Source organism: Hippoglossus hippoglossus, chromosome 18 (assembly GCF_009819705.1).
Source record: "Hippoglossus hippoglossus isolate fHipHip1 chromosome 18, fHipHip1.pri, whole genome shotgun sequence".
In the NCBI taxonomy this organism is placed as follows: Eukaryota; Metazoa; Chordata; class Actinopteri; order Pleuronectiformes; family Pleuronectidae; genus Hippoglossus; species Hippoglossus hippoglossus.
The window spans coordinates 9,614,176-9,640,107 of record NC_047168.1 but is presented as its reverse complement, the minus strand read 5'-3'; the positions used below and the strand labels follow the sequence as shown (position 1 = coordinate 9,640,107).

General features: G+C 42.9%; 1 long non-coding RNA gene across 1 annotated transcript in view; it reads right to left on the bottom strand.

The window, feature by feature from the left end:
- LOC117779081 overlaps window positions 1–25,932 on the bottom strand; it is a 105,732-nt gene that overhangs the window by 24,003 nt on the left and 55,797 nt on the right. The window contains exon 2 of the long non-coding RNA XR_004616921.1: window positions 4,010–4,221. This is a non-coding gene — a long non-coding RNA (uncharacterized LOC117779081). The remainder of the gene's footprint in view (window positions 1–4,009; window positions 4,222–25,932) is intronic.

The following is a 25,932-nucleotide window of genomic DNA, read 5'->3' as shown; positions in this document are numbered from 1 at the left end:
ACTAAACTCAAACAAAACTGTGTAAATAAATGACTGAAGAAACAAAACAAAAACCGGCAACACCACTTTAATCGGAATAAAAAAATGTGTTTGTGATCACGCAGCTTCTATTTTGTATTACTCATTGTATTACTCATGCAACCACACTGAGTTTTGCCTTACTATTCCTTTTGTGGTGATTTAAGATGTATTTTCCTACCGTTTCTATGCAAATGAAAAATTACAATAACAATAACAACAATCAGAATTATGTCTCCTTTTTTTCCTTTAAGTGGCTATTCTGTTTTTTTTCTCCTTTCTGAAAATTGATCCTATACAATCAGTGTAATTGGCAAGGAACCTGTTGCACTAACAAAAGCTTGAAGCTGTTACAGCTGCAGTAGGTGGGATCACTGGAGACATAGTGGATTGTTGAGATTTGAGATTGAAGGCCCTCTGTCCTGAGCACCTACCACCAGATCATATTATATAAACATTATATTAAGTATCTGGACTTTGAAAAGATTGAGCTGAAGAGAGAACAACATGGACACTGAAGAAATTACCTCTTTTGTGAGAGAGGAAATGTTTAGTAGTGATCGAATATATTAAAAGAAGTTTCACAGTTTCTCAAGAAACAATGAGATTAGTATAATCGAGACAAATTAACCCAGTAGGCAGAGGGAGTGGAACTCCGGCAAGCACTGGTTAAACTGGCTGCTTATTTCCTAAACTTTTCTTTTATTCTATTCTCTGACAACGTTAATCTCATAATATTAAACCTTTTTTTTTGTTAAATTGCAACATTTTACTAGTAATGTCTTGGTAAATATGTCCATATGGTTGGAATTATGGAATTATTGAAAATAATGAAACAGCAAAAATATGTTCCCTACCCCCACTTTAAATCCAACTGAATAAACTACAATAGGCAGTTTTATAATCAATTTGTTTGAGTTCATGTAAATGGGATTGAATGACTCACAGTGTTTAGCCACGTACAGCGTCACCTATTGTGAATTCATTATTCTCATGAGTCATGCTCCAGCCATCATGGGAGGTAAAGAGGGTTTATTCTCACATGAACCACCTCTGTGCCTGGTCCCAACCCCCCCGAGCTCTGGAACATTTCATCTCCGCGTGTTCTCTTAGCTATAAAGGGGTCGCATTCAAAAAACCGGAGCCATTCAAATTTATTTTTCACCATTTGGCTGCTAGTGCACTCTCTTGCAGTACATGGGAGGATCTTATCTAACCTTTCCTGCCTCATGAAAAATTCAGCATCCTGGCCACCAATCTCCGCCGTCTCAGGATGTTATGTCCGATACGGAGGCGGAGGTGCCGGGGAGAGAGGTGGAAATTACTTTGGACTCCAGCACTGTATGATCAGTACTATCACCGCCATGGACCTCATTCACCCACGTATTTTATGGCGCCCCTTTGCCGCGCACATTCACAGCAGTCAGATCTCATCCCAGCCCTGGTGCTGTGACTGTGAGTGTGTGTGGTGTGTGTGTGTGTGTGTGTGTGTGTGTGTGTGTGTGTGTGTGTGCGTGCGTGCGTGTGTGTGTGTTGGGCCTTGGCTTTGTGATGGCTCTTTGTGATAGGGGTGGCAGCTTACGTAACGAGGGGGAGGCGGCGGGACACGGGGAAGTTGAGTGGCGAACCGCGGCGTGACAGCTCTCCGAACGCAGAAGGTCTAAAATGGGTGACTGACAGATTTTGAGATAAAGCTTCCTGTCACTCTCCAGCAAGTGTTGCCCGCCATCGCCGCACACCCCATCGCCGCCCTTCCTCCCCGAGGGGGCCCGGCAGACAGGACAGAGGAGATCCCATACATCGCACATCTCCTCAGCATCAGACGAGTCAAACATCTGATTTGTGAAGAGAAACGCAGGTTGCTCTCCTCGGCTTCTCTGCGTGTTTCACTCTCTCCCTCAACCTCACTGCTGCATTTTCAAAAACAAGAAACGACAGAATTAGAAGGAATATAAGTGTTATTGTTCTGGTTATTGACCTCCGCAGACAAGACAGAGACAGTAAAGTGACAGAAAATGCTCCCAGACAGGTTCAACTTTGCCTTTTCTCTCTTGTGACATGGACTTGACTGAGTGGTTGCAAGTATTTTCTCGGCACTTTTAAAGAAACAGTCGGACATTAATGAAAAATAAGCCCATTAGCTGTTTTTCTGAGAGCTACATCTCTGTTTGTGTAGAGATTGAACACGAAGGAGCCTATCACGTGCCAGGAGAGAACTCGGCTGAGGTGCATGGTGACTATTACAGAACCAACAAACTAGTCAATGTAGCTTCCAGGATAAAAAGGCCCGAAACTTGAAGAGATATGTTGTTTATGATTCAGTATCATTCCAATAAAAGTCTATTTTGGGTTTTAATTGGTCAGGCACTGTCTGCTTTGCTTATCTTGACTGAACAACACTGGAACATCTTATGGCCCCAGCTCCATATTAAGGGAGTAGCATGGCACTTTGGGATGCGCCTTTTTCTTGTTAAAGTCAGTGGAATGGATTAATGTGGATACTACTCGAACATTTGTCCCTAAATCTAAATCTACATCCAGGAGTCATAAAACTATAGTGTGGCTCAGTCCAAAGCTAAGGGAAAAACTGCCTGGTGCCTTTTAAATCTCACTAAGTAACATGTAAACTGTAAAGATAGACAACGGATCTGCACTTCCTCCTGCTATCCAGATATGAAGCCAAAATATCCTGGATACAAACGCTGCCATTTTGTGTATTTGGAGACATTTTTTAAAGCATCAAATAACTAATCAAAACCAAAATGTAACACTTATTTATTTGGGTGATATATGTTGTTTATATAGGTGGTGATAGAGGTGCTTGGCTTCACTTTTAGGGATTTGTCATGTCTTCAATCTTTATATACAGTCTATGATCTGTACAAGTGTAAAAATAAACAATTGTGGTTTCATGGGTTTTGTAAAATGTATCGCTAAGTGAATATATATATTTCCCCAACGCCAAACAATTCATTTTTAGAAAACGTGAAATTAATAATATATAAAACTGCCACTTGAGTTCATAAATACAGCCACAACCTCCACACATACTGTACAAGTATGTTTTTCCATGATGGTTTTCTGTGGTTCCTCCACCACCGCAGCTGCATCTTGAGGATTTTCTTCAGGAAAATTAAAATCAAATTTGCTTCTCTTTTAAGTGATTGCAAATTACAAATTCTGGTCTGGCAACTAGTTGCTTGAGAGCACTTGAGCTTCGCTTGACACTGTACTGATTTGGTTCAACAAAGAATCGTCTGCAGCATTAATGTAGGGCAGATGCAGGATAAAGGAGGACATTCACAATGGCAACTACCTTACAGTGGGTTTAAATATAAGCCTAAGGCATGAGCATCCCACGCAGCCCTAACAGCCACCAACTGTATGTTTGCCTGCCGCTGCACACGAGTATAAACACCCTCGGTTACGCAACCTCACAGTAGTGTCTCGGCCCATTAGACGAGAAGTCACACTGCTTTTATTTCCACCCTCCGCTGGGCCGAGGGACAACCCCTGTCAGCGAGGAGCGACCGCAGCCCCCCCGCTGAGCCAGACGACAGGGAGCAGCCGAGCCAAGGCACACGACCGGGGGCACGCCATCGAGGGCGCCTGGGCCCGGCTGTGCCGCGGCGGCCTCTCTCCGGCTGGATGTCCACCTGGGCGATAAGCGCCGCAGACTCCACTCGCCCCTGAGGGCTCACAGCGGGACGCGGCTGCTTTGCTCAGCCAAATCCCACAAGAAAGAAGGGAGGGAGAAAAGTACAAGTGCATGTCATCCGAGGCAAAGGGTGTCAGGAGTGAGAAATGCAGCCAAACCCTCAGAGTGAGATGCTGTGGAATTGTCAAAGAAGATTAACGCGCTATTTTTTTACATTTGAGTTTCTAATATTTGCTTGATCTTCTTCTTCTTCTTTGTTTGGGTTATTGGTGGCAACCAACGTAAAAATGCTTTACCGCCATCTACTAAACTACTTTATAAGCCCCTATTCACCTTATTAGCCAGACTTGCATCTTCCTTTGGTTTATTGGCGAGTGGCAACCAATGTCAAGGTGGCACCACCGCCATCCACTGTGTGTTCCAATAAAATTACCTGTTGTCGTCAGTTGAGGGCATCGAACCGTGAATTTCCTTTGATTTGCTTTAACGTCGGAGCCACAGTCGGGTCCAGGCGCACATCATCTTCCAATTGTTCAAAAAAAATTCTGTAAGAAAGAAAAACAGAAAAGTAAGTTTACTCTCTATTTATTTATTTGAGTCTGTGACCACTAGTGCACATCAGCGTGTGACATTTAGAGCGTGAGCTGTGAAACACTAGTCGCACGTAGCTGCGGTTATTATGCAAATGTCGAATGCGAAAAAAACCAGTAATTGCTGTATGTAAAAACACATTTTCAAATCGCAGCCTCTTCTTTGTGTCTGTGTTAATGCAGCAAACTACTTATTAACTGCACATGTGTAATTCTGTGGCAATCAATGTATGTATGTATGTTGGTTGCCATGGTTTCCTCGTCCTGATGTGTGAGATCTACGTTTGAGAGTGGGCTTTGTAGATATGTGGGGGCACTCTAACAGAAGAAAAGACTGTGATGCACATCCAGAAGAGAGAGCTTCAGATTCTCTTTACAGATTTTTATGATTTTAAATTTGTTTAAAGGTTGTTTACGCATTTCATTTTTTGACAAAGCGCACCTCGACCTGACAGCTGATTATTTTGCTGCATATATTGAGACGGTGATCAATGCCTGCTGAGCCAAAGTGGCCCGCACCATAAAGTGTCCTCACCGTGAAGCACAGACAGATAAATTATCTAAAGGAAATCAAGATAATGACTTTCATTTACTCAATAAGCAGACATTAATTATCTGTCCGACAGGTTACGGGGCCGGACTTATTGAGAGCCGCGAGATAAATGGCTTTCTGATCAAGATATAATGAAAACCTTTTTATGTTCTCTAACCAAGCTCTCATGAATTTACATTTTAATTCCTGCCCTTGTTTTGGCAATTACTGGGGATTGTATTCCAGCGCCACACCCTAACAGCACCGCTGTGTGTTGTTTTCTTCTGGGATTTCGATGTTATCACCAACATGGTGTCTCCGGCAGCCCCCTCGCCCCACCGCCACCCTCTGCGGAAAAGTAATGAAATGATGAATTTGTGAAACAACCGCAGGGTGACTATGATGAATTTTGTGGTATCTCTCAGACTAATAGCTCTGTCAACAAGAACAACTCTCTACAGACGAGCGCAAATAGGCAAAGCAATCATGGTATTTGTGGTTTAATGCACAAAACATGAGCAGCCGTAGCTTAAATTGAGGCTGCAAATATCTCTCTGATGAGAGAGGTTAATGCAGCATTGATTACTCAAGCCACCGTGTGTTCTTTCACAAACACTGAAATGCAGCATCTATTACCGACCGAAACTGCGCTCAGGCGCATATTTGCAAGAGGGTTGAGCTGATTCGTGGCGGGCCGTCGTGCATCTGGCTGCTTTCCAGTCATTTAACCTGCCAATAGCAGGATGATCTCGGAGATACTCATGGGAGCGTACATTGCCCTGCAGCCGAGCTGAGCCCGTGGCAGGGAAGCAGTCTGGTTACCACCACGAGGCGAAGGAAACCTTATCTAATAACTGCCAAGGCTTTCCTCAAGTTGGCAAAGTGTCGGTGGGCGCTACATTCGCAAGCACTTCTCCTGGCTGTTAGGGGAGCCTCGCAGGGGGATTTCCTCAGAAGCTGCAAAAACTCAGACAAACACAGGTCACGTGCGTTTTTATTAATATTTAAACTAGGGTGGTGGGTGAGGCTGCTCTCATCTACAACACAGATACACTGTGTGGGCGGGAGCAACCAACCTCTGTAATGTCTGCCAGCAGTTACAGTACAACATTGCTGAGCGATTCCCAGATAAGCTCACGCATTAAAAATAACAGACTTATTCAACATCACGTTTAAAAACTAAAGACTTGAAGGGTGCACTGTCACCCAGCCAAAACTAATTCACAGTTTGACCTCAAAATACGTGTTCAAATTGATTATAGTACTGACGAATGGCAAAAAAAAGAAAGAAAGTGAAGCAAACATCTGTTCAACCCGTATCAGGGATTCAATGGTACATGTTGCTGTTTCCCCAAACTGGATACAGCTTAACTGCTCTCTGTTACTGGTTATTGGGATGATTTAAGACAACTCTTAGGCTGTTTTATGGTTATTATTTTGGAATAAATCTTTCACATGGCTGCATTAGAAATCATATTCATGGTTCTATTGTCACATTTCTGCTTAATGCTGATATCTTGTCACAGTCTCCAAAAGATCAAGACATCTATAAGTGTCTTGTTTTGTCTGAGCAGCAGTAAAAGAACAAAGATATTTAACATTTAATGATCTAACATGACAAAACAGCAACTCCACACACTGGAGAAGCTGCAGCCAGTGAGCAGTTGGAGCTTTTCTTTAAGAAATGACAAACAATTAGTAACTTATCTAAACATTTGCAAATTAATTTTCTGTCGATCAACGATTCGGATTGTTTTTTACATTACAAAAGTAATTTTACTTCCGCAGCTTGGCAGCATTGAAAACCATTATGATAGCAACACGTCTATTTGAATAGACAAAGAATGGTGTAAAAAAAATGTGTCTTCATTACTATAAATAAGCCCATGACTCCTGGTTGAATCAACACAATTATATATATATATATAACATACACAGAGACACACACACATACGCACACACATTTTTGGTCGTGAGAAACAACAAAACAAAGAAATCCTAAACGCTTTAAAGTGCTAATTGATCTGCTACAGCGGCATCATCACGCATTAAACATGCATTGTATCTTTGTGTGTGTGTGTGTGTGTGTGTGTTTGTGTGTGTTTGTGTCTTCGAGGGAGTGTGTTTGCACGCATGAGGAAAGGGCAAGCTGCTTAACTTCTGTTTTGCTTTGTTTTTTCTTTCTTTCTTGTGATCGTGATGTGTGTGTGTGTGTGTCGTAGCTTGCCCGGTAACCACGGCGCTGCCTCGTCGGGGTGCGGCGTCTGACCACATACCAATCAGTTGCCTGGATAATGAGTGTAATTGATTGGACCCTCATTCGGATTCTGTGGAACAGAGCATGCAAATTGTCCTTGCCTAGTCATAATGAGGGCCCTCTTTAATGGCACAATCAAAAATTCCACTTCTAATTTCGCAAAACTGAGGCGAGTGCGCTGTGTTGATTGCATGGTCTGGTGCCAGTGTCAACAGCACGTAAATAGATAGGTTGGTGGTTTATTTACTGAGAGAATATGCCAGATGCATATACACCCACGGATGTGAGATGAAGGCAGAGAGCGCTCATAATCCATATTTTATTCACTGGAGTTTTTTTAACTGCGCTATTGATTGGTTCTGACACTGGCTGCAAGAGAAGTTATTGTTTGTGCTCCATTGAGGGCCACTAACTGCTGAGACCCTCCATCACCACCGTGCTTACTATGTCAATATCATGAGCATTTGATCCGGTATTATCCTCAAGGAAATATTCACGGTGGAACCTGGCGACGGAGAAAGAACGTCATTCAGCCACAGTGGGGCTACACACGCTTTTATTTTAGTGTTTGCATTTCGAAAATGAAATCTATTCAATATTGATAACTTCCTGCTGGCTGGATGGAGTAAACAGCTGCCGCCGAGTAACTGGAAGGATTTCGTCTGTGGACAAACTTTCGCAAACTGAGCATGGCCGCCGCTTCTTAAGCAGTCCTGTCATTCCCGGACTGATGAATGAATTAACAAACGAAAGAGGATTTGCTCGTCTTGGCCTCCCCCCCCTCAGAGGAGGGTTAATTTCGATTCAATATGCTAAACTGCTTAGAACCGGGGACTTTATCCAAGTACTAGCCTCCTCGCAGCAAAAACACTGGTCTGCCCTGCGACCCTTTGGCCCATCCGTAATCCTTCAGGATCCTGTGGTCAATATCTTAAGATTGATTCACCTCTCTGGTCAAAAAAACTATTAAATCCATTAGCGAGATGGCTCAGGCTTACTTTACATTTTGATTACGATCAATTGCTATCTCCGGCCACAGATCTGGTTCCGTCCCACTGTTAAAATGCTCTACTCTGCAGACTCATCTCAAAATATCCCACTTGAAGGGTTTAGAGACTCGGAGCGTTTATGGTTTTACTCAGTGACCCCCCTATAGGCACTGATTATTATCTTGTTGGCGATGGAAGTAAAAAAATAAAATCCAGAGTGGGTGTAGTACCATATTTATCATGGATTATTTACAGAGATTCTGTGTGATGAGCGCGGATGATGTGTGGGGAGTGGAGACGTGGCACATGAATCAGTCCGAGCCGGATACAGCGCATGGCTCTGCCGCCAAGGTGAGACGAGCATAATGACTAACCACAGGAAGAAGAGTCGAGCTGCAACTCGTAAGAAACCAACTTCTGACTATATGTCAGTGTAAATAGTGAATATAAAGCTTAAAATATCTCTTTTTCAATATTTAGAATAACAAAGGTTCAGATGAGTCCGCACAATGTGAGAGGGTTAGTGAGAACTTTTATGTGACTGTGGAAAAATGGAGGAGAATAAATGAAGTTAGAGCTAAAAGAAGATTGAATTGTGATGTGATTGAATGTGACAAGACCTCAAATTAATACCCACTTTGCTTTGGGTCAGCTGCATGTTTGAATATGCAACTGTTTTCACGAGGTCAACTTCATATTTCTTTGTGTTTTTATTCTTACATTTCCATCCGATTTGAGTTTTTTGCTTTGCCTGATCAATATTCAATTATCAGTGAGCCCCAATCCAGTGATTACAGTGAGTAAAGGATTTGTATTCATATCGAAATCAATCAAATCTTGATTCAGTTCTATATATACATGTATAATGTAATTAGATAAGATTCAAGACATTAAATGTGACAAGATAAGAGTTATTATAACAATCTGAATAATGTCTGAGAAAGATGCTTTAAATACACGATAAACTTTGCAGACAAGTGTTTTCCCCCGTTGCTGAGGTGAGCTCACCAAACACATAATACTAATAGTACATAATACTGATGTGTTATGACATACACTTCTCTCTCTAGCAACAGGAGCAGTAGTTCATGCTGACGTCATCCTGATGAGGGGAAAAGACGTGAATCACCATGACTAGACTAAAAAGGTGCTTTGTTCAACTAAAGCACTGAGAGCTGATCGCATGTCAGCATTTGCTTTTAGGGATTCTGTGGTGTGTCGGAGCTAATGGTCTGATGAATCAATAGGAAACACTTAAAGGACCTTGTATGCACACAGCATTGCCAGTAAGAGCACACGTCGCACTGATGTAACACTCACTGGAGTGACTGGCCAAATCATGCAACCCTGTGGAGGGAATGAAATACAAGACTTATGATTGTTAGGTGACTGTCAACATTGATTATTGTGCTTTCTTTTAATTACAGACTGATCAACTGGAACAATATATTTCAACTGGGTTGCTATGTGAGGTCCTCTCGAAGCTCCCAGTAGCTACGAGCTAGTTTCAGATCCGCTGTTCACTACGTTGAGTTGCACCATGAAAACACGAGAAACTCCTCGGCTTGACTCTTACCAGACACATCTCAAGTGCCATCCAATCAAAAGCAACTATGTCACTGTGGCTTTGTAATCTAGAAAATTGAAGTTGAAAAAAAGCAGGTCGGATAAGTCATACATATAAATAACCTAATACGTCTTAACACGTCATATATTTATTTTATTCCGTTATTCTTATAGTCTTATTGTTGTTGCCGCCCGTCTAGACCGTGAAGGCCGAACCGAAATGAGACGGCCTGGTTTACGAAGGATTTCCGCAATCGCTGTTGCTTAGCAACAGGGCAGCACTTGGACACGATGAGAACGCTTTAATTTTCGTTGGTCTTTCAACATGTGTACCGAAGCGATGTCACCGAAACGCAATGAATCCTGGGAAAGGAAGGACTCGCCAGTGGGAGCCTTTGTTGCTTGTGGATAAGAGGATGCAATTGGATGAGCCTTCGAAATGGGAATGCCTGAAGACGCTGCTTTGACGCTATTGGTCCTTGAATTGGGAAATAGCTCCTGCATGCATACAGCGGGCAGTAGCTGTAAATGATAATAAAACAAAACAAGCTTAATGGAGAAAAATGCTACAAACCAAATTAAGTGCAAGTGAGTGAGTTTAGATTCGTCATAGTCTTCATCGGGTCCATTTGTACATATGTAGGACACTTGTTAAGGCCATCTTCGTCTCTCCTGCATGTTTGCTTCTTGACATGTTCCTGCATCTTAATCAGTCTTTTCTCTCAAAATAGCCCCATAAGCTTTCCCCAGTCACGCACTTTGTGTCTGTCTCCTGTGTATTATGGGCGATAGAATTTTTGGTAATCCTTTTGGATTAAAAAGACCTCCTCTAATACCTGGTGATGCAAGTCAACCGCACTTAGTAGGTAGTGCATGTAAGCCTGTGTTGCTGTGCGAAGAGGAGGGAGTCGAGGAGACGGAGAGAGGGGGGGAGAGAAGAAGGGAGTGAGGGAGGAAGATAGGGAGGCAGGGAGAGAAAGAGCTTTAATGCTGGTGTCCCTTTTAGACATGCTTTTAATTCCACTGCAGGAATATCAGCAATATTTAACTGGAAATGTCACAGAATGTCAAGTCAGAAAATGTCAGTGGGGAAGGACTGGAGGGTGACCTCAAACCTCCCCTTTAAGATGATATAAATATGCCTCTGTGGTATTGTAAAGACAGGTTTTTTCTTTTTTTTTTTCTCATTTTAAATGGACTATTCATTTTCATAGCAACCGAGGGGAGAAAAAGGCAGAGGACAGGGCCAGGGAGCGATAAATGAACTCATCAATCGTGGCGGGTGAGGACACGGGAACGGCTGATGCCTACCCTGTCATTTCCACTGTCCGCTGGGTAATTGTTGACTTGCAGCATCACAACGCCGTTGGCTCTGGCCTCCTATATGGGATTAGTCCAGCAAACGCTAAAAGGAGTGGTAACCGTTTCCCAAAATTGATCTATTGGTCAAACATTTGCATATGAAAGCGTACGTTAAGAGGTGAGACAGCTACTGAATGAGGCATTCACTGTATCTCCACTGCAAAGTCAAGGCAGCTCCTCGAGGAGAATTAGTCGGCAAGTGTCCTGTACTTTAACCTTCACAGCGCAGCAAAGATGCTATAAACATAAAAATAAATAGTGATTTGTTTATCTCAAACCTTGTGGAGTATAAAAGCGGCAGATTATCACACTGTAGCTGGACACGTCTGCACCACTGCCGGGCACCAGGGTGAGATAACTCCTCTTCAAGCTCCACATGGAGAAAACATACTTTCATCTGAGCCATGACAACGCAAAGAGGTGATGGATGTCCGTGTTCCTCTGAACTCCAGCATCAACCTGGACATGTATTTCACAATTAAAAAAAAAAAAACACACACTGCGGAACAGTGCAGAGTTGAGGAATTTGTTTTGACATTTGAGGCAATGCAACGGAGGACTGTAAACAGCCGTTGGGCTGGATGAGCTGGAAAGCTACTCTCCAGTAGGCAGCATGGCGAGGTATCTCACTGTACCAGAGCACGGGATACAGGGAAACATAAAGCGACTGTAATCCAAAATCAATAAGGCTGGAGACAGAGAAAATATTACACAAATAGTAAGAGAACAGGGGGCACGGTTCAGTGAAAAGGCAGAGATTTCTCAGTCTCTTTCTTTTTAAGCTGCACCAGAGAAAATTTTCTAAGGGCAGAAATGATCCACTTATGCCCTATCAAGACATTAGCCAGGAGTGCTGGGTGTCAGATTAGATACGCTTTCGCTTTGCTGTAGCGCATCAGAACATGTCTTTCCCCTTCGCCTCTCTGTCTCCCCGGCTACATCTCCCTTTGGATATCTACCTCAGTGCTTTTAGCATTAAGGAAATTGATATTAACAAGATTGAGTCCATTCTCTGCTGGGTTTTATAGTTTCCAATAATGGAGCTAATGCAGATCATTACCAGTGGAGCCAATCAAATTATAATCTGTCCGGGCAAACACATCCAGCCGACCCCAACATGAAAAGCAACGGCTCACACGCGTGGCGCTTGGACGCGGCGAGCTAACGTTTTCGTAAGATTTGATTTACGTTACAGGATTCAGATGGTAGGAGTGGGGGTTTTTTTGTATTCATTTCTACAGACAGTGAATAAGATCAAGGTTCTTCTGAACCGTTTCAAAACCGGGTTATTTTTCCAAAAATGATGAGTATTAAAATGTCAGGCCTGGTTGATTTGGCGACACGTGTCACGGCTGGTGGTAATGACAATGGTATTTTAATAACACAGGCAAGATAGTTCCATTTGTAACGACACGTATCGTAAATTGGGGGGCAGCCATTCTGTCTTGAGCGATCACTGCTGTTGCCCTGTTTGAATTCAAAACTGGAATGGCAGCGTCCACCGAAAGCAGTTACAGAACGTAAGTAACGTGAATGTGTGTGAATGGGTGAATGTAAAACTGTACTGTAAAGAGCTTTGAGTGGTCATCAAGACTAGAAAAGCGCTATATAAATACAAAACCATTTACCAAGTATACTGGGTAGCTATTGCACTTTTTGTTGTTGCTGCAGTGATGTAGAAGTGTACAACCATCAGCAATACAGGGAATTAATAACACATAAAGAACATGATTCCAAGATAATCTATGCTCTGAGTTTAACTGTCTGGATAAATCAGTTTGTACAAATCCCAAAAAAATCTAACAAGCTAAAAATAAATGCTACCATCTTGCGCATTAAGAGTTAGAGTGTACACACAGCGGGGATAGAGCACGTCACCATCGATACACGCGTTTGACCACTTGCGAGTGAGTCAGTCTCAGCTGTCAATCACGACATTTCAATGTGTTTTTATGAGCATCAAACTAACAAATTAAGACCAAACCTACAACTAAAACGAAGACTTGAACATACATCATGACAGAAGAGTAAAATGTATGCAACGTGTACTTAAACTGTTTAGCTTGATCCGTGTCCCATCCACTAACATGGAAGCTACAAATTCATAGAAAATAATTCCAGACTCTCCAAATGTAATTCAGATTTGTTCAGATGTTTCAGATAGATATTGCCTTATCCAAAATGAGGGGAACAAGAGATTTGTAGATACGATAAAAAAATGGACACATGATCTCTCCACACAGTTAAACTAGCTACTTAGTGACAATCATTAGAAACAAGTAACAGAAAAATGCCAACAAGCCTGGGTAAGATCAGCTGTGAGGTCACTGAACAATAAGCCTCAACTTGACAAAGAAAGAAATAATCATCTCAAACTGATTATTAGACAAGAGACAAGGGATGCTATGAAAAATTAAATCCTTTCGAAAAACAAATCTAAAGCAAACATAGGCCCTGATTAAAAAATCATAATGTAAGTCTTGATTTTTCTCTCATTCAGAGTTCAGGCTTTTCTGATCTTTATCTCTGTGATTTCCAGGCTTCGCAGAAAAAGTTTGAATTGAAAAAAAAAAAGCTACATTATCACTTCTCTCTAGTTAACCTTAATCAATATACCTTTAGAACCAATTTTACAGACCTTATCGAGAGAAAAAAACACTGATAAGGAAAAGACTTAATTAAACCGTCTGGGGCTCAGATTAAAAGCCTCCGTCATTCAATTCATGCGCGAAAATCAAGTTTAGCGGGACAAAAGATTTTACGCCAGCAGAAATTCTAAGTGGTTCACCGAAGGTCAGGCCAGATATGAAGTGACACTCAAAAGACGTGTGTGTGTGTTTCTTCCCCCTCTTGCGCCACCGGCAGGTAATTATATTAAAGGTGCATTATTTCAAGGTCCCAGTGCTTTAAATGTGATAAAGTGTAATCTGCTGTCTGTGGCAGCTCGCTGTTTGTCCTCTCCCGGGGTCAGCCTGCTCCTCTGCCTTTGTCTGCAGCGAGTCGTCCCTCCTAGTCCAGAGAGCTCAGAGAATCAAAGAGTATTATATATATATGACACGCTGAAGAAAGGGGAATAATATCCTGCACAAGTGTCTACTAGTTGCTCTTTTAAAAGTGGTTGTTGCCCCAAAGCGTTTGTTGATAAGTAGGTGGTCTGGAGCTGCCATCGGGAAAGCGTGGGATGCATTTCTTTATGTAAACAAATACGCTGTGCAAAGCTCTTTTGATTAAGTTGACACAAAAGGCGTGCGGCGACTGGGGCCTTGAACCGAGGTGGATAAGTTAACACGGATACCTGATGCGTTTCCGTTCGGTCGCCTCTTGAAAGCCACCCAGCGCACACGGCCACAAACCACTCGAAACCCAACGGTACTCACTCAGGGAATGTCTTATTACTTCAACCTCCAGCAAACAAATATACAGACACACAGCAAAGCTTTGGGTTCGGGGGCAAGAAAAAGATTTATATTCCGTGACCCAGCGGGAACCTTCCATTATCTCAGTGCACTGCTTTCAGCTCTGAATAACAGCATAAAGAATAAATGTGTTTCATAAATAAACTTTCTGACCATGCACTGCGACGCCGTCGGAACCTCGCTTCACCCCCCATTTACGGCATTTAAATCCTCGTTTTTAATGTATTTTCATTAATCGCTCGTAACTCTGCCGACGCAAACTGTATCAACTTGACATATTCGATATGCCGGCAATATTTTGGCTTCAGAAACGAGACATCGCAAAGTGGCCCGGGTTCTGTCTGCAACTGATTTATCTTCTCGCGGCCGAGTAATGTCAGGGCAACGTTGCATCACTTCCAGTGGAGGATGAAATGCCAGAGATGTTCCTGACCACGCGCACTCGATTCCAGTTCCTGTTTCCATCAGACCTCGTGTCCCCAGGCTCAAGTGCTCCTACTTGGGCAGAGAGAAGAAGCATTAACCTTTGAGATAGGGCTTTTTTTTTTTTACAAAAATATATATATCTGTTTTCAAGACGAAGGGAAAATAGGGCATCTGCTTCTATTGATTTTTCCTGTCTGCTCTGAGTCAGTGGCCAAGTTTTGAGAGTTTCATAAATCCTGGCTCCCTCTCAAAACTACTCTGCAGATGTGTTTTTTTTTTTCGACGCCTTGGGGTGTTATTAAGTGTTTTCACTTTTGAGAAATCACAGTATGTTCTTTAGGTTTGTCGTATACATCGAATCCCATTATTGTCTTCTTCTTCCCGGCCCTATAAAATCCGCCATTTTCCCACTTTCTGTTGAAATTTTCTGAACTGCATTTACCATTTCACTAAAACCTACAAAGCTGTTATTATCCCCAGCGTTCAGTTGAGTGACACAGCAGTAATTTCCTATTTAATGATTGCATTGTCCTCCGTTCCCTTCCCCTCTCTTCATGGACATTAACTTTTATTGTATAATAGCTTGGCTGTGACGCTACACTAAGTTTGCCTTTATGGTTGTTCATAAACACTGACCACAGTTGCACATTATGGCTGACATTTTCAAAGTGTTAAGTAAAACAAAGTCCTTGAAATTGTCCATGATGGGGGTGTGTGTGGGTGCACGAGCATCTAAGATGTGTGAAGCTAAATTCCTTGCGAGTGAAATGACTGTAATTATTAAGGGCAATGATAACAGTGCGGGAGTTTATAACCATGGCAATTAGCTGCAGAGAACTTGAGGTTGTGTAAATTGCAGTTTACTTGCACTGGAAGTGAATCAGCACTTTCGAAAGTGGGATTTGAGCGGAAATGTTTAAAAATGAGCAAACCACTAATGTTGACGTTGGAAAAACTACTTTGACAAAAAAATATTTACCGTTTGACGCCAATAAACAGAGACAGAGGTTATTCTCCACTATAAGACCACCTGTTATCACAAGGTAAAAGTCTATTGACTGACGAAGACCACAAGCCAAGGGTGGAAAGGTCAGGAAAGTACCTGCACGTGGACTTTCAGTTAAGATTATTTTGACTTCCACGCTCTTCACCCGCAATAGAACCAACTCCTCCTGGACATCGAGGCAACAAGTGCATCTATGTCGGTGACAAATAAATGCAGTGAAAGTTCCAGCTTCTCAATTAAGTCTTTGTCGTTATTATTTTTCACCGGAAACGATCCCCTTCCAACGGTTTGTTGTTCCAGCTTTGGTCGTGTGCCATTGCTCACATTGCAAAAAAAATGTCCCCTCTACCTCCAATCTGCAATTCAAATGGAAAAAGGATATGCAGAATAGGCCAGATGGTGCATCGCAGCCTGCTATTCCCCAGCCCATCAGCGGGCCCTTTCTGTGCCTATTCTTCTGCACGCCCTATAACAAATACTTTCAAAATATTTACAAATCTCAAGATGTCTCAGATGAACCCATTTGCACATTCATTGAATTAATTCATAATTAAACGATTGAGATGAACTTTATTTTTTCATATGGCAGATTTAGGACTGTACAGTGAATTTAAAATGTGCACGCTATGACGCCGAGCCAATCAAGACCCTTCAAGATTTCAAACGTGTTGACTCTGCCCTCGCACAGTTGTTGCACTGTGCCAGTTCAGTCATAAAAATCTGCCAATCACGAGTCCATCAACCCGCCCAAGACGGACCCGACATGCTGTCTTACAACACCGAATGCTTAAGCAACCTTCGTCTGCCAACCTTTGGCTTTAATGGAATCACACGCTCCAAAAAAAATAAAGAAAAGGAGCAGGAAATGATCATTTGCATCTCTGCCAACCTGTCAAGTCAAACCCTCGCCGACAAAATGAACCCTGTCAAGCCCCGACAAGACGGGTGATTTTGAGCGTGCGTGCCAACGTGTGTCAGGAACTCATCTCCGCACCTGTCCTTCAACGCCGCTACAGGGTGCCATCCGGCTTTTACTCGCGCTCGCTGAAGAGAGGTGGGGGGTGGGGGGCACGGTGCCGCTCCCCTCCCAGTTTCCCCCCTAAAATAGAACCCGGGTCCCGCGTCCTTTTTGGCAGCAGCGAGTCTTCCTTGTCATGACACATCGTCGGAAAGCGCTGTGCAAAGTAGCAATTTGTCCAGGTATCCGCAATCCAAATTTTTAAATACAAGCGAGACACGATCCCTCTAAATTTAGATCCAATCCCATTAAGCTTGCACACATCAGTGACACACTGGTGGAGGGTGTGGACTCAGCCTAAAAGTGAGATGTTTATGCAGTGAATTCTTTCGGAGCGACTTCTCGTTTTTTGTGCGTTTCCACCTACACTTGTGGTTCATCATTGTCGCCTTATGGAAAACCGCAAGTATTAACTGTAATCTGAGAACATAAACCTGTGGCAGAGGTTGTTTTGCAAGAATCCTAGTGGAAGAAAGTGTTGTCTCACTCACATTCCCGGAGTTCCACGTGATGTGGAAGTATGCAAGTACTGCACTGACTGAATTGCTGACATCCTTCCATTTCCTGGCAGTGGCCCACACACACTGTGCTCTTTTTCCTGAATTAAAAAAGACTGTGGAGAGAGTCCAGCACATCAGCCTGACACCGGGTTTATTTGACCTATAGGAAGCTTTTCACACCTGCTTTGAAATTTTCACAGTGCACCTTAACAGCTCTTGATAAAGGGTGTTATTGCCGTGCTGCTGGGGCACAGAAACAAGCTGTTAAAAAGCACTAGAAACACCAATATCAGTGGTATTCTGCAGAAATGGAAAAAAAAAACATGTCCATTACTGCGGCAGTAAAAAAGGAGATCGGGTGCTTTGTATTCTCCGTGTGTTGTGATGTCCTGTTTTTTCGCTGCGACATATTACACGCTAATGTAAAGCCCGTAAAATGGAACCATAAATAGTCCCAGATTCTTGATTAAAAAGGAGCAGATGAAGAGCGAGGCATGTGCTGCTGCTGCTCCTGCTGCTGCTGTATGAGAGCACTCTGGGTAAATTTGCAGTGAGGTCTCCCCCCCTCCCTTCTCCACAGATAACATGGAACTCGGGGGGCCATCCCTGTACATATCATTGCCGCCCTCTGCAGTTCTACACCCATTTGCTCCTTAATGAAGATGACACAGCCGAAGGAGCTGATAAGGCTGTAATGGGCTGTGTGGCGATGCCGCGCCTCTAATGTGAGCAGTCCTTTTGCTGTCATACGACGGGGATTTTTTGGGGGAAAAGCATTATTAATTTATTCTTATAAATATAAAACAGCCATTTCTAATGATAAGATATCGACTCTGCATAATCTCTGCATGTCTGACATTTTAATTCCTCCTCCGTCGAACAATTAAATCCTTCGGAAAAATCAGCGCAGAAAATGACTTTGTCATCCGAGGAACATTCTGAGCTCAGTTCTTTACTTTTTCTAGGACGAGTCGGCCGTCCTATTTTTTTATCCACTAAAACACAGATCCGCACTGACAGAAATGTTAAATCCACACCTGTGGTGCGATGTGCCTTGTGACACGCAGCTCAACTCGGCACCCCCCCCCCCCCCCCCGGCCTTCCCGCTCGCCGGCCTGCCTGCCTGCCGCATAACAGGAGAACGCAATTAATGACAGATGGCCCGGCGCTGACCACGTCCTTGAGCTGCGCGCCTTATTGGCACCTAGCGCTAATTGTATCACATAAAACACAACTAAAAGCATAATAAATCTGGGAGAGAGTGGAATGCTTTATGCAAGCGCTCCTCTCTTTTTCCAAGTGGTAAATTGCTCCGCTCTTGAAATATCTACAACCTTATGACACCCATACTGCATTAGCTTAATTGCCTTTTTCTCTGCCCAGGTTCTCTGGCCCTGACAAACAGGAGGAGAGGCTGAAGAAGGAAGCAGCTGCGGTTAAGAAATTGCAGGGATTTTTTACAATAATTAACAACAATCGCAGCCAATGACGTTTCATCGGCTGATCGGAGGCGAGGGGGCATGAAATGATGATACAATGTGGCCAAATCATAAAAATCATAATATTTCTGCAGGTTTGTGACAATTGACTGTATGACAAAGATAGTGACGGACGGATAGACAGATAAATCAACTTTTATGGACTTTATGAAACTCCATTATTGTGGCTGTTTCACTGGCCAACCTGAGGAGTCTCGGAGAGTCTGGCACTCGCACGTGTCCACACAGACAGCTTGTGTCACTGCAGGGTTTTCTCCCTCAGCACCGAGCGGCACTCCCCACCCCTGCTGCCTAACCTTCCCATCCCACCCCGGGCTCATTATGGGGAGAGTGATGACAATGTCTCGGAGCAGCTGCTGCAGGGACGGATCCGCCAAGAGACGGGAGGCGAGCTCCGCACAGTCAGGGGCTCTCAGGTACATGAGCTGTGACATGCCCGTGTCACAAAATACACTCAGAGAACCATTTACAAATAACCCCCAAATTGATAGAACAGCAGCTTACATACATTATGACAGCAGCTATCTACTAGACCGCTCGACATGAAGCACTTAAGATGTTCATTACCTGTCGCACACAAAGGTTCCTGCACTCCACACATGTACAATCAATGGCTGATATCGACTCCTACATGAACAAAGAAGCCCAGGCACGTGTGCACCAACACATCCAAGTGATGAGGGGATTGATTAGTTTACCTGGAGGTTTGTTCAACACTACTGTGAATTTTAAATAACCATATCTACTGTTGTTTCTACGGTAACTTTGGTTGCTATAATCCCTCTGGCCTGTTGAGGGGCTGTATTATCACGAGAGCCGATACTTCACTGTAAATATAAAATTAATAACGAGATTTGTCAAACATGCATCCGCTTTCCTCTCATACTTAATTTTCCCCGCTCACTCTATATCATCTGTATTTCTCCTTGGCTTATCTGCAATAAACTCTCGTCCCCCGCGATAGGTTTACCCTTAACCTGACGACCTAGCAAATTAGTCTTAGCCGTCCGTCCCATTGTAGATTATGCTGCAACACGTGCATGGTAATAAGATGTCAGACAAAGTAAATGCCCACGATGTAGGGCACAAATCTTATTTGGCCGGCGCCAAAGTCCACAAAGAAAGCTGAGTCTGCAGAGGAGCTGCTTACTCTAGTGGAAAAGGGGGAATTTATTAACATATTTCTTTAAATGCATTGAACAAGCAGGGAGCTTGAGGTTCGACCATTTGGATGCAGGAGATAAGTTTCAGGGGGAATTGGATCAAAATAGTAGAAAATGAGTGCATATTTTTAACAGTGGAAAATATTATTATCACTAAAAGGCAATTAGAGTTTTTTCAGTGTGACACATTGAATACAAAATGGGGAATTACAAAAAAATGAAACCTCAGCAACTGATATGCACATGCATGTATAATATTAGCATGTAAAAAATAACATATACGGTATTTTCCAAATGGCTTTAAAGATCAAAGAGGTGAAAATGCCAGTGTCCAATGCAATTCATCCGAATCAAAAACTATGACTCGATTGTGCATTCACCTTTATTTACATATACAACTTCCCCCTGTGCCAAATTATGCTTTTACGTTACTTTTCAATGTGCGAATAATGTAACAAACATAAGCCTCGGCTCCATATTCCACAAACTAATAATTGTTTATTTTTTAAAACGGAGAAAAATGAATCGAATAGCAGAAGAAAAGACTAAGTGGACTGAAGCGACGGTTGCTCAGCTGAGTAAGCACAGCAGGAGACAACCCCCCCCCCCCCCCGCCCTCACCGCAGAGGGGTGGCGAAGCAGCCAAACTAACCTTTAAAACCACAGAGAAAAAGAGAAAGGGTGGAGCAGGACCCACCACCGCTGCGCTGCCTGCACTCGCAACCACATGTGCGGTCAAATGTGTTGCAGGGGAAAGAGGATTCCCACCGAACGGCCAGAATAAAAGGGCGGACGATGGCGGCATTTGGAGTGTGGAGAGAAAGAGAGGAGGGAGAGAGAGAGAGAGAGAGAGAGAGAGAGAGAGAGAGAGAAAAGGCACAGATGGGGAAATCAATAAGGGTGTGTGAGAAACTGTTTGAATGGCTTGCATTTCCTCACTGGTCATCAAAAGGTTATTTTACACCCAAAAGCATGTATTGATCGCGTGCATTCGGCACAGCCTCTCGGAGAAAGTCGAGGAACATCTGCTGGGGCAATTTACACGGTATTTATTTTTTGCATTAGGATTAGGGTGGGCGTTGGGGACGATCAATGCTTGTTTAATGTAGCTGCGGGAATCAAGACATGAATCATAGGCTCCGGGGCTACTACATTTTATTTGGCATTATCAGTGTTTGGCTTAAGGGCCCAGGCATCCTTCACTTCAGTCAACATGTGGAAGTAAAGTTCCAAAAACATATCCGGCACAACGGTAAATGTCCACAACAGAACTGCACAGATCCAATATGTCAACCGGGCGAGAGGAGCAGATACAGCTGAAAAGTATTTAGTACCACTTCATCATAAGTCTGTGAAGGGTTTCTAAGTCAATGTCTTCATTAATCTGTAATGAGCTATATTTGATATGTTTATTGATCAGTTAAAAAGCCATTAATGAGAACCAGGTTGGGGCAGTGAAAAATTGACAGCGGTGTTGTTCTCATTATCATTGATCATAATGATGAAACGATAATTAATTGGTAGGTCCATGTAATTGTAAAAAAATACCCATCACAGTTTACCTGACATCTTCAAATAGCTTGTATTGTTACATTAAAAAATAAAACCCAATGATAATAATACAAATAACAACCCAAATACATTCACTTTTAATATCATGGAATCCTTAAAGTCTCATTTGATTGACTTAGCTTCCTAAAAAAATCTGGGCAAAAAAAAGATCAATCAACAATTTACTTGTTAAAGTTTGATGGACGATCGTCGGAAAACTTCACTCGCTCACATTTATTCATGAATGCAGATTTGATCACCGTTTTAAAATGTGAAGAGCTCACGACCCTCGAGTAATGACTTCACCATTAAAAACTCAACAGATATTTTTTTTTTTCACCGGCTGACAACTCAAACATTGGTCTTCTTAATGGCTCATGACTGATCTGTGCTAAATGACTTATTGACAAGCCATTAATTACAAGTGAAACAATTAATGTTGCCCTATGAGAAAAGTGGAACCAAAAGAATTTCTGACAACTAAGAGATTTTTACCTTATAATCTCAATAGAGCTTATTAGCATATGGGCTGTCAGAGGAGGGGGATGTATGAGAGAGAAACTAGTACAATCAAAGTTTCCTCTCAGAGACAATGACAGCTTCACCTTGTCTGGAGCAGTTCTCGCAAAGAAGACCTTGAACATATGGTGCTGTCAGGCAGTTGGCATACGTTGCCTTATGGCCTCAGCGAATTGAGATGATCAATCCCATCAGAACAGGCCTCGTGACGACACTTTACTGTGTAGCCGCAGCAGCAGAGATCAATTCATCAGCGGATATCTGAGCATTGGGACAATGTTTTATTGTGCAATATGGTTGTTGATGAAAAAAGCAACGCTGGATCAGGCCCAAGATCCATGGGGCTGGTAAAGAAAAACAAAAAAACAAGAGGAGCTTTTCTGCTGATGAAGAAAAGTTAGAGGGGGTGGGGGGTGGGGGGGGGCTGGATCTCTCTGAGTCGTAGCGCTTCCAGCATCCGGCCCCCGTCAGGCCCCAGACAGTCATTGACAGGGGCCGCATAGCAGAGCAGCAGTCCTGTGGTACATATGAATAATTCAACCCCCGACCAATAAGCCAGTGTTCAAAAGTGATAGCGTCCCCACTGGTGTCTGCTGAAATTATCGAGATTAATAAGAGCACACAAACGTTGACACGCCGACAAACAGGAGCCGCCATGTTTGATTTGCATGGATTTGGGGGAGGATTCTATTCATGAGCTGCTTTGATGTGGAAAACGGGGGTCAGGGAAATCTGACACGCAAAAAGTGGCTTCGGTTGATCTGATTCCACTAATTGAGAATGGAAAACAGTTTCCGATGGAAATGAGTCGAGTATAGGCACAAAGGGTAAAGTAGTAATGTCGTCAGTATTAAGTCGGCTGCAGTAATTTAGATTATTTAAAAACACAAAGCAAAATAAATCTTCAAAATACATAAATACACACAAACGAACCAATTATAATTGACCATCAATTCACCAGCTTAGCTTGGCCTATTATTTGTTGTTATTTGCTAATGAGTGTTAAAAAACAAATTAAAGTTGAGCAGGTATTTGCTGCTAAACCGAAGTATTTTCAAATTAAAACTTTGCACTAATGATTGTGCTGTAAATGAAGAGTTAAATGATCCCGATGCACTTTGATCCATGTCCCATCCACTAACATGGAGGAGGTGTCCATCTTTATATACAGTCCATGATTCGTCCCCTCTGTACAGAAATCAGTGGCAATCAATCCAGTAATATTTCAGTCTGAACCAAAGCCATTAAATGTGAGCATTTGTTTCTTTCTTTCAAAGATGTGTGAGAAACACGGGAATCTTTCACTACTTTCCTGACATAATTCATCCAGCGGTTGAAAAAATAAATAAATATGCAAGTCATTTCATTTCTCGCCCTCCTTCACACTTACACATGTTCAGAAATCACTGAGGGAAAAACGTTCACCGTCAACTGTGATGACATCACAGCCACCCACAGGAGACTGTTACTACAGCCTCATTTAAATGTGCACATGGCAGGTGGCACAGCGGCTCGCTGCCTCACAGCGTGCAGGTTGAAACGTCGGGGAGGTCGGCTCGGGTCGTGCTGTGTGGAGGTCGCATGTTCCCCACGTGTCTGCGTGGGTTTTTCCTTCTAACCCTACGGACTTGCATGTTCGGTCTTTGCCCTTGACCAAGACGCTGGCCTCAGAGCTGGAGTTGCTCCCCTGGCGCTGCACTGTGGCTGCACAGTGGCTGCACAGTGCTCCCACATAGTTAGAAAGGGTCATGTGCACAGAACAAATTTCCCCACGGGGGATAATAACAGAACAAATTTCAACCTATAACTTAACTCTAGCGTTAGCGTACATACAAGATGCCTGTGGAGCGATGCATAGGGAAATTACCAAAATAACTGCACATAAAACAGTGAGATAACCTGCGGAAGACATTGTTATGTTGTAAAGTTTCCTCAAGGGAAACTCTTAAGTTTTGTGTAATTGTGTTCATCTGAGAATTGAAGCACTTTAAAGTTCGGGGTTAGGTTGAATACAGAGACAAGATGGACTCCTTAACTGTAATGGTAGCTGACAGTGTGATTAGACACTGACAGCACCATTAGCCAAGAAAGTCACCCACTTATACGTGGCACATCTGTAGCTCTCGGTTTCCAGCATTCAAACTTTATTTTTTCCGATCCATTTATCTTTCCATATTTTTCTCTAACTTTAACACTAAAATGTGGTGCAGACGTGCCGAAGGTTTTTTGCCGTTATTGATACAGGGAAGCCACGTGCAAAACGACGAACAACTGAAGTCCTGCCGGCTGCGGTGCAACCAACACACTCACAACAGCCAAACACTACCACTTTGGATCAATATTGCTTTTCACTTGACAAGGAATGATTGATCGCAGACCGACATGAGATTTTAAGATGAAAACAGCAGGTGTCTTCTCTGGAGGAGGATGTCGAGTAACAGAGCGCCGCGCCCGCTGATGAAACCGACAGGCCGGCAAAGAGACACAGAAACCAGAGCCTTCACTCGCCCACGCACCTTACGTGACTAGAGAGACTCAATTGAAGAGGTTGAGACTGTGGATGCAGCTGCTCTCGCCGCTGCTGCTGCTGCCTTGGAAGTCTGCTCCACTTCTCTCCTGCTGTTTTCAAATGATTTCCGATTGAGGTTTTTTTGGGGGTTTGTGTCAGTTGCAAAGCGACGCGCTCTGGCCAGCGTTACGTTGGCGTTCTTCTTGTGCTTCGATTATGCAACTACAAAATGCCTACTTTGGTGGTCTTCTGGTGGTTGTTTCAGTGTCAGCGAATTGTTTAAGTGACACAGATGTTTATGATAATGGACAATGTGTCTCCACTTCCTCCCTTTATCCAGAAATCAAGCCAATTCCGATACAAACACTGCCATGCTGCACATTTAAAGTCTGCACAATAGCGATCAGGGGATGGACCCTCAAGTCAATATTAGCTGTCAATAATAACATTCCATTTTAACAGCATCAAATAAGTCAAACAAAAAAAACATTTGAACCTACATCAGTGATGAAAACTACATACAATGACAGAAACCATGTTGAAGAACAAATTATTTGACGTGTTCTTTGATTTTTTTGGGTGTTCTGTTTATGTCCCATCCACCAGGGATTTGTGACCTTTGCTGCATTCAGCCACCAGGTGGCAATCAAGGTGCTTTGGCTTCAGTTATGGGGAGTAGTCGTGCGGTCCATCTTAATATACGCTCCACGTTCTGACACTTTGAACAACTACACAGAATATTTTTTTTTTTTTACTATAATCTAAACTAAAAGTATTCTTTAACAAGCGGCAACTGTTTTCTGCTTCCGTTCGCTCTTTTTTCACAACCCTGGCTTATGGATTGCTCTCAGTCAAAATGTAATACCTCCTCCTTCTCCTTTAAATCATGCCTCTTTCACATCAGTCAGAAAAAAGCTGCCTTTAAAAGTCCTTTTAGTGTTTGACCAATGGACTGATTTAACAAAGCCCCCCCGTTATCACAGCGCCCAGCACTGATGTGACAGACTCTTATCACAAAGCAGATCTTTGAAAAGGGCCAAACTCATGTAAAATTTCATATGCTGCACATGGTCTCTCCCCTGTCGCCCTGCTGTGTCACCCTGACTCCATACTGGATCTATAGAAATTATAATGCAAGCGGCGTTCGGAGCATGAGGCATCCATTTGGGATTGATTACATGGATATCACATTTCATCAGGGACATCAGCGGGGTCCTGGCGGGCTCAAGCAATTCAGGCACATGCTCCACCATGTTTAGGCCATCTTTTGATACTTCAAAAAGGTTGAAATGTTTGTGATAACATCTCTTGACATCTATTCATGTGCTGGTCTGAGTCTGCGAATGCTTTCTA